The sequence below is a fragment of the Gossypium hirsutum genome, chromosome A12, assembly GCF_007990345.1.
Source record: "Gossypium hirsutum isolate 1008001.06 chromosome A12, Gossypium_hirsutum_v2.1, whole genome shotgun sequence".
Taxonomy (NCBI): domain Eukaryota; kingdom Viridiplantae; phylum Streptophyta; class Magnoliopsida; order Malvales; family Malvaceae; genus Gossypium; species Gossypium hirsutum.
Window position 1 is genome coordinate 104005778 of NC_053435.1, and position 12216 is coordinate 104017993.

The 12216-nt window shown below is 33.4% G+C and overlaps 1 non-coding gene and 1 pseudogene across 1 annotated transcript; both read left to right on the forward strand.

Moving 5' to 3' along the window:
* Window positions 1–8587, forward strand: part of LOC107940836 (uncharacterized) — a 29191-nt pseudogene extending 20604 nt beyond the window's left edge.
* A 1072-nt stretch (window positions 8588–9659) lies between these two features.
* Window positions 9660–9765, forward strand: LOC121211610 (small nucleolar RNA snoR103). The gene has a single exon (XR_005906829.1). It is a non-coding gene; the product is annotated as a small nucleolar RNA snoR103 (small nucleolar RNA).
* The last annotated feature ends 2451 nt before the right edge of the window (window positions 9766–12216 follow it).

Below are 12216 nucleotides of genomic sequence, written 5' to 3' on the forward strand. Positions count from 1 at the left end.
GAAATTTGTAAAAATATGATTTTTATACCCATATGAATATTGTGACTGATTGGTAGGCTAAATGTGATATTATAGATCAAGAAAATCAAGATTTGGACCTAGAACAGAAAGAAATCGATTAAGGGATGATTATGTCCTTTTCACCTTTGTGGTATCGAGGTAAGTTTGTATGTAAACAATACCATGCTATACATGTATTTAAATGTTATCATGACATGAATTGTACAGATATTAAGTGTATGTGATTAATAGAAATATGATAAGACAAAGCCTTAATAGACGAGGAAAAATCCCGTTTGAACCTTAGAAATAAAATAGGATACGAGTGACATGTCACTAGGAATTATGAGTCTAGATGACTAGCTCGAGAGTGAGCATTGAAACGTCATGAGATATGAGGTAGCTTTAGCTACAATTGAGGCACTTATGTGCAAAGGCTTTTCCGAGTATCCAATTAGTATTCCAAGTGTTTAACGGGTAATCCAAGGAAAGAGTTGATGATGGTCCCAACGAGGTAAGTCATTGGTGAGTATACACTTGAGTTATGTTACGAGTTGTGCAAGTATGTATATTAAGCCTATGAGAATGCCTTGATATGTGATGATCTATGATGCATAATATGTGTTCTTACCATGATGGATGAAATGATGTTGTATTAATTTTGTGAACAATGATCATGAATGAGTAACTTAGCGTTGACAGATTTGAGTTACTGTAGTAATGTAACTTTGAAAATACACTAAAAATAGTGGAAAATTAGTTAGAGGCAGAATAAAATATGAGATTAAAGCTTAATGAGTCTATTTTCACATGAAAGAAACAGAGGAAGAAAAAGAATTCTATATTGTGTGATATTTGAATTCTTGTAAAACAGGGTCTGAATGAATTCGAGATCCCCTGTTCTAACTTTAGAAATTCATCATAAATTGTAAAAAAATTATTAAGAGTCATACCTTACATGCATGGATTCCTTATTGAGTCTATTTTTAAGGGAAAAAAATGGCATCGTCGTTGGAATTTTTTACAGGGAGAAATTCGGTTTGTAGTGCACAAGGGTTAGAGTGGTCATACCCTGAAACAGGGGAGACTTTAACTAATAAACTGTACTAAATGGCTTGACCAAAAATTCTAGAAAAAAATTAGTAAGTATACATATGAGTATAGTTTCAAGATAAATAGACGAGAACATTATTTGAATCCTGTACTATGAGATAATTGAACTTTAGTGCAGAAGGGTTGAAACTGTCAGACAGTGAATCAGGAGCAAACTTGAGGAGTAAACTGTACTAATTGGCTAAGTCAAAAATTCTGGAAATTTTATGAAAGAAAGATAAATGAGTCTAGTTTCAGGGAAAATTAACGGAACTTAATTTGGAGTTTCGTAGCTCCAGATATAAATAATTTAGTGACTATTGCTCAGGAAGACAGCTTGCAGTGAACTTGAGAATATGTTGTAAACATTGATAAAACAAGTTAATGAGTTGCTTATTGTTTTCATATGAACTTACTAAGCGAAAGCTTACCCCCCCTTCTTTCCCATGTTTTCTAGAGTTTCCAGGTTAGCTCGGGTTGAAGGCCGTCAGAGATATTATCACACTGTCGAGTTAACGCTATCGGCGTAAGTAAACTCAAGTGATTCTAGTCTATGGCATGTATAGGGTTTTAATGTGAGTATGTAATATTATGATTTAGCCAAAGGCATTGGCTTGTTATTAAGGTAGTATTAGTCATGTAAATTGGCCTATGTCGGCTAATATCGTTATGGGCCATATGATTATTCTTATGCATGTATGTTATTATCTCTTGTGATGTGGCTTACAACATGTATGCCTAGAGATTGAATTGAGATTCATTGATGAGCTAATAACTAATGCAGGATTAAGTGATTGGTAAATAGTTAATAATGCTTCATGAATGGTTTGTGGATATGATTATTTATGCTTTGTGATGGACATGAGGTTTGATGACATGTTGATAGCTATAGCATTAATATGGTAAAGATGAAAGAAAAACTTATTGTAATGGTTGCATGTGAAATTACCATGGTCATGTCATGTTAGGAAGGTTTAAGTGCCTAATTTTGCCATGTTGTATGCTATTGTATAAGTATGCGTGCATGTGTTGTGAGTGTGACAAAATGGCTTGGAAAATAGCCTTGTATTTGTCCAGGTTTTGGACATGGGTTCGGGACACGGGCGTGTTTTTAGCACCCGAGCGTGTGTTCTATACCTACACGGGCGTGTGGAGCCTTGATACAAGAGATTTCCTAAGTTTTTCATGAGTTCTCGGTTGGGTCCCGAACCATCCCGAATGCATGTATTGGGCCTCGTAAGCTCGCATAAAGGACAGATTGCATGAGAAAAGAAAAGTTTTTAATTATTTGAGATTTCATGGTCCTGTTTAGTATGGAAGTGTTAGTAAAAGTCAGGTAGCACCTCGAACCCCGTCCAGGCGTCGGATGCGGGCGAGGGGTGTTACACACGTTCAATAGTTAATTAGTTAGTTAATTTTAGATTAAAACAAATCCCTTATATTTTAGGCTAAATAATAGAAAGAAAGTTAATACTAGTACTTTTGGTCATTGTGGATACGATACTCTAGACTCACCGTAACTATACTACCATTCGATGGTGCACCTGCCTTAGTTGTGATCGTAGTCTAGTTTAGTGGTTCATAAAAATGTAATACCCCTTACCCGTATCCGAAGCCGGGATAGGGTTCGAGGCGTTACCAGACTTAAACATTCACAAACATACAAAACCGGGCCATAAAATTTCATCCAAATTAAAACTTTTCAAACACATGTAGATCGTCCCTTATGCAGGCCTTCGAGGCCTAAAACATATATCGGGGTGGTTCGGGACTAAACCGAGGACTTTAGAAAGCTCTGGGAAAATTTAGAGAAATTTTCATGAAACAGGGTCACATGCCCATGTGGACACAAGGACACGCTCGTGTGTCTTCAACACGGTCGTGTCCTCAGGCTGTGTAACTCTCTGTTTATGACGTCAAAAAAACAAATTGATCCGCACGGCCAAGCCACGAGCTCGTGTGCTAGGCCGTGTCCTCCACACGGCTGAGACACATGGTCATGTCTCAGCCCGTGTAGCCAGAACTTAGGCTATTTTTCAAGCCTTATGTTGTCCTTAATTCTCTCCCATACTTATACACATTATAAACACATCTTATAACATCAATTTAATGATTAATTATCCTTTAGTAAAATTCCGTTACAGCATTTACATGTTGTCATACATGTGTTTATTACCTATACACATGTTACACCAAGTTAGACATTCCAATTCACATTCTACAATTTTCCATATTCAATCATTATCAATTTACTACCATGCCACACATTCATTCCATGGCCACAACCACCTCGAATGGTCTTAGAGCATTAATCATGTACATGTGTGTAATACCCCTAACTCGTATCCATCGCTGAAACAGGGTTACAGAGTGTTACCAATACATACAGAACATTTATAGATTAATCGAAACATTACTATTCACTTTCTGAGATCGTATATATATAACGACCTTTATTTAGGCCCTTGAAGCCCAACATGAACATTAAAATCAAGTCGGAGCTCAACTGATTTCTCGTAAAATTTTTCGCTTAATTAATTTTTTTTAAAAAAGTTTACTTGTGAACAGTACCCACACGCCCTTGTGATTAGGTCGTGTGGATTCCACATGCCTGTGTGGCTTGAGACACGTCCGTGTCCCTTGTCCGTGGAGCTTTCTGTTTATGATATCATCATCAATTTAGGGGCACACGGCCACATCGCACGCCCGTGTCCTAAAGTCGTGTTCCATATACGGCTGAGACACACGGCCATGTCTCTGCCTGTGTGGTCAATATCTAAGCTATTTTCCAAGCCTTGGTCAACCTTAATCTCTTACACACTTATACAAAATTAAAAGCATATAACATGGTATTCATTTAATGATTAAACATTCTCAATTAAACTACAAACATAGCATTTGTATGTCATCATACATGTGTCTCTCATACTCATTTTACCTTGTCTATTATGGTACCACTTATACTTTTATACCATGATTATCATCTTACCAAATATTTTCATCCTAATCATCAAGCATATATATTTAAAGCTAGATCATATCTTTATAAAATACCACATTTCAGATGCGCGGAATAAAATACTTGCCTTAGACATTTCAATCCAACTTCATACCCAACAAGCATCATATTGAAACTAGTCATATATATACATGTCATGATATGCATCATTCTCATACTGTTTTCTTATAAACATATATCATTTGTTTTCCTCCTCCTCGTCTCCATTCCACATCCTTAATGTATATAACATTCTTGTAAGTACAATTTCACAATTTACTTATTAATGCTCACATCAAGCTGTTCACACGAGTCATAGTCATTCAATCATTTATAATTTGAGCTACAGAGCTCGAAATTAAGATCCGTAAATTTTTCCTAAAACTAGACTCAAATATCATTCCACCATAAAATTTTTAGAATTTTTGGTTTAGCCAATTAGTACAGTTTATTCATTTAATTTTCCCATGTTTCACTATCCTACGGTTCTGACCTCTCTTCACTAAAAATTAATTATATCACAGTACAGAACTCGGATAATGTTCCCATTGATTTCTATTGAAAATAAACTCATTAAGGATTCTAAGAATATCAATTTGAGCCTCTAATTAATTTTATCCAATTTTTGGTGATTTTCCAAAGTCAAAACAGGGGAACCCGAATTCGTTCTAACATTGTCTCACAAAATTCATTATATCTCATAATTTACAATTCAATTGCTTACATCGTTTCTTCTATAAGAAACTATACTCAATAAGCTTTAATTCTATATTTTATTCATCCTATAATTCAATTTATACAATTTATGGTAATTTTTCAAAGTCAACCTACTGCTGCTGTCCAAAACTGTTTTAGTTCAAGATGTTTATTACCATTTTTCCTCTAAATTTCACAGCTCATACAATTCAGTCCTTGCTCAATTAGCCCATCTATTAAGCTAATTTTTCTCAATTAACATTTTATTCCATCATTCTAAACTATTACACAACCTTTGAAAATCAAAATTTTAACACTAAACCTTAATTCACAACTTTTTCACAATTTAGGTCCTAAAATCAATTTCTATTGAAATTACTTGATAAAATCATCAAACAACAAAATCAAAGCTTCAAATTCATTTTATATCATCATAAACAGCCAACACTTATCAATGATAGCTTTTAATTTTGTTCATAAAATCAAAAACTAATGAATTAAACACTTGGACCTAATTGTAAAAGTCACAAAAACATAAAAATATCAAAGAAAAGGGCAAGAATTGAACTCACATATGTCAAAGTATGAAAAACCAGCAGCTTTCAGACCTCCCATGGCGTTTTTGCTGAAGAAAAATGATGATATCTCTAGATTTTTCAAATTTGTCTTGTTTTATATGTTTAATTTACAAAATTTCCCATTTTGCCCTTGTTTCTCCTTGTCTTTTTTGTTGATTTTCTTGCCCCACCGTCCAGCCCATATAATTTGGGTCCAATTGCCTTTTAAATCCCTCCTTTTTAATCACTTAAACTATTTAATCACAATTTAATAAATTTGGCACTATTTTCAATTTAGTCCTTTTTAATTAATTGACTAACCAAACGTTAAAATTTTCTAACGAAACTTTAATACTAACTTAATAACACTCCATAAATATTTATAAAAATATTTATGGCTCGGTTTATGAATCCGAGGCCTCGATACCTCGTTTTCACCCTAATTTCTTGATTAATTCTTTTAAAGTCGCAAAATTCACTAATTAAAAAATAATTCTTTTAAGTTCGCGCTTGGCCTATAATTATTATTTGTTAAAATTTCTAAAATTACTCGTCGGATTTAGTGATCTCGAATCCCTGTTTCCGACACCACTGAATAATTTGATTGTTACAATGTGTTATACTAATCATTCATAACAGCCAATTATAAACACATCACAAACATTAACACATAGCAAGAATAATTAGGCTTACAAGCTATAACCATTTCAGCCACATCTCATGGCGATATACAATAAATCAATATAAGCCGATACATTTGGCTAATAATAACAACATCTAACATAAAAACTAGTCCTTATACATGCCACTAACTTGAAAGTATTTAAGATACATATGACAATACTCCAGAGTTGTTGGCTTGATAGTGTGATGCTACTTCCGACGGTCTCAAACCCCGAGCTGACCTGAGAACACTAAGGAAATAGAGAGGAAGGAGTAAGCTTAAAGTTTAGTAAGTCCATATGAAAATAATAAGCAAATTATCAACATGATTCCATGAAAATGTAATCATAACTACACTTTTGCTGATTTTCTGGTCATGTTATTTTCTCGAGTCATAGTTACTAATTTATTTATATCTGGAGCTAAAAAACTCAAAATTAAGACCCGTTAATTTTCTTTGAAACTAGACTCATATATATTATTATCATAAAATTTTAATAATTTTTTGCCTAGCCAATAAGTACAATTTATTCATTAAATATACCCCTATTTCACTATCTAACAGTTCTGACCTCTCTTCACTAAAAAATATTTATCTCATGGTACTGGACTCCAAATTGAGAACCGCTAATTTTTCAAAAAACTAGACTCATTAAGGATTTTAAGAATACAAATTATGACCCATAAGTATTTTTTATAATTTTTAATGATTTTCCTAAATCAGAATAGGGGATTTCAAAATCATTCTAACCCTGTCTCACAAAAATCCAATTATCACAGAATATGAAATTCTTTTGCCTTCATCGTTTCTTTTATGAGAAAATAGACTCATTAAGATTTATTTAATATCTTATTAAACCTCTAATTAAATTTCTATCATTTTTGGTGATTTTTCAAAGTCACACAACTACTGCTGTCCAAAATTATTTTATTACAAAATTTCACTTTTACATAATTTCACTTACTCCATTTTATCTTACCAAAAGATTCGCTCAACTATCGAGCACATTGCTCACAACTTTTCACATAGATATATTTGCACTTATTCATCTCATAGTCATGTACATATGTATTTTCACTTAGTAAATTTCCCGTTGAACTCATCGGAATAATAATAGATACCCGGTGGCCGTGCATATACCACCCTTGTAACTGAAGCTCTCTGGTAAGCATAGTAGCCTGCACTTAGTACTACACATGTGACCTATCAATCTAATACACGTAGTAGCCCGCACTTAGTACTACACATATGACCTATCAATCTAGTACACGTAGTAGCTTGCACTTAGTACTACACACGTGACTTAACCATCTGATACACGTAGTAGCTTGCACTTAGTACCACACACGTGATCGAAGTTAACGGGTATGCATAGTAGCCTGCACTTAGTACTACACATGAAACCTATCAATCTGGTACACGTAGTAGCCTACACTTAGGGTCTGTTTGATAGGGGGAAAATATTTTTCGGAATTGGTTTTCCACATTTTCCGGTGTTTGTTTGTTGGAAAATATTTTCCCTATGTAAAATCAATTACAAACACGGGAAATAGTAGCCTTTAGTTTTGGAAAATGTCTTACCGTTTCTGATTCGGTAAGACATTTTCAGGAAAATTTTCCTTTCCCTTTCCCTTCCCCTTCCCCTTCCCCTATCCTTGACACCTGATCTTCTGCTTGCCATCAGCCAACACCGATTCTTAACACCAGACACCGGCGTTCATCAAGTCTGGGAATTCTGCCCTGAATCAGGAACCCCAGAAGGTGGAAATGGCTTTTTGTGCGTATTCCTTCAGATGAGGTTAAATGAAGAAAATGAAAGATGCTTACTCTACCTGGATGCTTTTACGAGAAAGCCGCTTATAGCAACAGCAGAAAGGCAACTGCTGGAACGCCATATACCTGCCATTCTTGATAAGGTGTGAATTGAATTTTTGGTTGTTCTTTGTGCTTTGAACACCTTGAATTTGCATCTTCTTAGTAGCTATGGTTTCTCTAATTTGTGTAGGGATTTATGATGCTGATGGATGGACACCGTATCGAGGACCTTCAGAGGATGTACTCACTGTTTTCAAGGGTCAATGCAAATCACTCAGGCAGGCCATAAGCTCATATATTCGGAGAACTGGGCAGAGCATTGTCATGGATGAAGAGAAAGACAAGGACATGGTGTCTTCCTTGTTAGAATTCAAGGCTTCACTTGACTCCATATTAGAAGAAAGCTTTTCCAAGAATGAGGCATTTTGCAACACCATTAAGGATTCTTTTGAGCATCTAATTAATCTTCGTCAGGTTAGCATGTTTGTCCTTTGTATTTGGAGATTATTTTATTTTTAAACTGCATGTTCATTTACCTTTAAACCAGTAAAGTAAATTCCTAATTTAGATCATCATATTTTGAACTTGACTGATGGTCGAACTTTATTGTGTTTAATAGAATCGACCTGCTGAGCTTATTGCTAAGTTTCTGGATGAAAAGCTTCGTGATGGTAATAAGGGTACTTCTGAAGAGGAATTAGAGGGTACACTTGATAAAGTTTTGGTTTTATTCAAGTTCATCTAGGTAGAGTTTCCCACAAAAATGATTAAATTTACTTTTTTCCCCCAAGTAACAGTTTTCCTTTTGTGCATTTCTTTCTTTCTTGCCTCACTAGTTAATGCTAGAGTTGTGAATGGCATTTTTGTTGATAATTAAGGGCAAGGATGTTTTTGAAGCATTCTATAAGAAAGATCTTGCTAAAAGGCTGCTGTTAGGGAAGAGTGCTTCTATTGATGCAGAGAAATCCATGATTTCTAAGGTCAGTATGTTCTTCGCATTAAATGGTGTGTCTTCAGAAGATTGTATTAAATTGTTAATTTGTTATGTTCTTGCGATGCTGCAGCTGAAGACAGAGTGTGGCAGCTAGTTTACAAACAAACTTGAAGGAAAGTTTAAGGTTTACCTCTATATCCTTTTTTGTATAAGTTTGTAAAAGAAATGCATTCCATAGGTTACCATTGGAATTTCTAATCATCAATCTGGTGAACTGCATCCTTTAGGGTTTTGTAAACATGGGCAGTCCATAACTTTTATATCCACTAAGAGTCTAAGAATATGTTACCTGTTAGTGGTAGGACAATCTCCAGTAGTGTTACCCCTCATGACATGAGTTGGATTAATTATGTGTAATTCCTGTAAGCAGAATGTGTTGAACTAATGACCATGTAATAAGTTGGTTGTGCCTGAGGGTAGATCATATAAATATATAAGAAAATAATTGAATCATGTCAGAGTAGAAGAGAAAAGTACTCAGCAAGTTAAATTATCTTCTATTTCTTGGAGTACCTACTTGTGTACTGGTTGATGTAAGATCAAACAATTTACATAATATATGGAGTTTGTGTGATACTGGAATTTATTTTTGTGACTAGATTCTTAGGTCTAAAATATGTTCACATGCAAACAACATTTACTCTTAAATTTTGTGCACTTTAGTGGACAACCCAGAAATCTAAAATATGTTCACATGCAAACAACATTCCACTTGTTGAGTAGATATTATTTTATGAACTAAAGACATAATTATGTTATTATTGTCTGCTAGCTCTCTGGAAAATATTATGTTATGAACTAATTTTAATGGGTTCTTTAGTTGTCCTAATTCTTGGCAGAGCACTCAAGTCTGTGTAGCTGCTGTAAACATGGACAAATATCAATATGCAGGCTTTAGGTGGGTGAGCCATTAGTACATTTATGCCCATAAAGAACCTGCGTTACATTACATTACATTAAAGGTTTCAATAAGTTCATTAAACAAATTTACAAATGAAAGATTGTAAATTTAGTGAAGAATGTATCTGTTTCGATCTTGGTTTAAAGTTTTTATGACATAGAATTGCATGCAATGCTGATATTTTCCTTTGGAGCAAATTGAGTTCTTTTTGGCTTTTTACAATAAATAGACTATGTTTCTAGCATTACTGTTTTATTTTTCAAAGAGTTGTATATTGCCTTTGGGTCCATAATTTGATTCCTTTTTTTATGTGTTCTTACTAATATAAGTTTTCTATTTCTGTTTGTTTGAAGTTCATGAGCATGTTTTGTATAAACATGAACAACTGTTGCAATGTATGGAGGTTGTTCATGTCTTTTTTAAATGATGATCCTGATGAATCATGTTTGTGAACATATTATCTTGTCAAGGTTATAAATAGTAATTTCAAATTCCCAATAGATTTGGTTAATCTTGCTTTTTAATTTGATGTGCCCGTTTTTAGAACATTGCTTTGTTATCTGATATATCTTTTATGGAAGGTTTCTTGATTCTTACACATTGCTTCCTTTGGAGTGGAAGGAGCTGTCATTCTAATAATCGTCAAATACTAATACAGATTATTGTAGTTCTTCTATAAGAATGATTATGGTTGGAAAAATTTCTGAGACTGTCATGTTTGGACTTTTGTCAACTCCTAATTTAGTCTCGTTTTGTTAGTTCATTGGTAGTTAATTTAGGGTTGAAGATATTGATACTTTTATGTGCTGTAATATTATGCACTTGGACAATGTTGTTACTATGTGGTGTACTACTAATTATGTATTTGGATAATATTATTTCTAGTACTCATTATGGTTTCGAAGTAATTTATAATTATTCAATATTCTTACTAGTACTCATTGTGGATAATATTTTTTTTAATTTATAACGATCAATATTGTAGCTTATTATTGAGTATTATTATAAATAAATCATTGCAATATATGTAAAAACAATTTAAAATATAAAAATTTATTAATATATATTAATATATGTAAAAAATAACTTTTCCGAAAAATATTTTCAGGAAATCTGTCAAACAGTAGAAAATATTTTACACAGATTCAATCAAACACCAGAAAATATTTTCCAGTAAGTCATTTTACAGAAAAGTAAAACATTTTTCAGAAATCATTTTACGGAAAACATTTTACTGCCAATCAAACAGACCCTTAGTACTATACACGTGACTTAACCATCTGATACACGTAGTAGCCTGCACTTAGTATTACACACGTGATCAAAGTTAACGGGTATGCATAATAGCCTGCACTTAGTACTACACATGCGACCTATCAATCTGGTACATGTAGTAGCCTGCACTTAGTACTACACATGTGACTTAACCATTTGATACACGTAGTAGCCTGCACTTAGTATTACACACGTGATCGAAGTTAACGGGTACGCATAGTAGCCTGCACTTAGTACTACACATGCAACCTATCAATCTGGTACACGTAGTAGCCTACACTTAGTACTACACACGTGACTTAACCATTTGATACATGTAGTAGCCTGAACTTAGTACTACACACATGACTCACAATGGATCATTTGTATCTCTTCTATTCTGAAGGTTCAATCGGAAAATTCTTCACTTTTCAACATTTTACTAACTCTTTCTTAGTCAATTCCGATTCGTAGTTTACATTAATTGATCATTCTATAGGCAGCCACATCTCATATAATAACAAAAGATAATAACATAAAAAGAATCGAAATATTATTTACATGCAAACTTATTCATTTCAAAGAAACATCATATTCCATCAAACTTCCAAACCTTTACCCGACGTACTCGAATTGTGGCTTCATTCACATAGCAATATCTTATAATCACATCGCATTGCAACATTTTCATCATAATAGCAAAACATCAAGAACATGTTATATCATCAAAATAATCACATAATATCAAATCATTCACATATATATACTTACAACTTGTGTAATATCGAAGCATTAACATTCGAATACAATATTGCATTATTAAAATCACATGAACTTATCTCGGGTTTGAGTACGACTATATATTTTGATTTAGTCCATAATCTCATTCATTTCCAATCTACGCTCGAATCTCATTTTCCTTGATCTATAATACCATATTTAGCTTACTAATTAGTCACATTATTCAGATGGGTCCAAAAATCATACTTTTACAAATTTACATTTTGACCCCTAAACTTTTATATATTTTCACTTTGGCCCTTAGGCTCGTAAAATTATTTTTATTCAATTTTCTTGCATTTTAAGCCTAGCTGAATCATTTTCATAACTGTAGTAGCCCCTAATTTCCACTAAATCACACTTTTATGACAAATTTTGTAACTTTTACAAAACATTCCTTTTTGATAATTTCACCAAAAATCACTTAGTAAAAATCTTTTATTACACATCGATCATTCATATTCT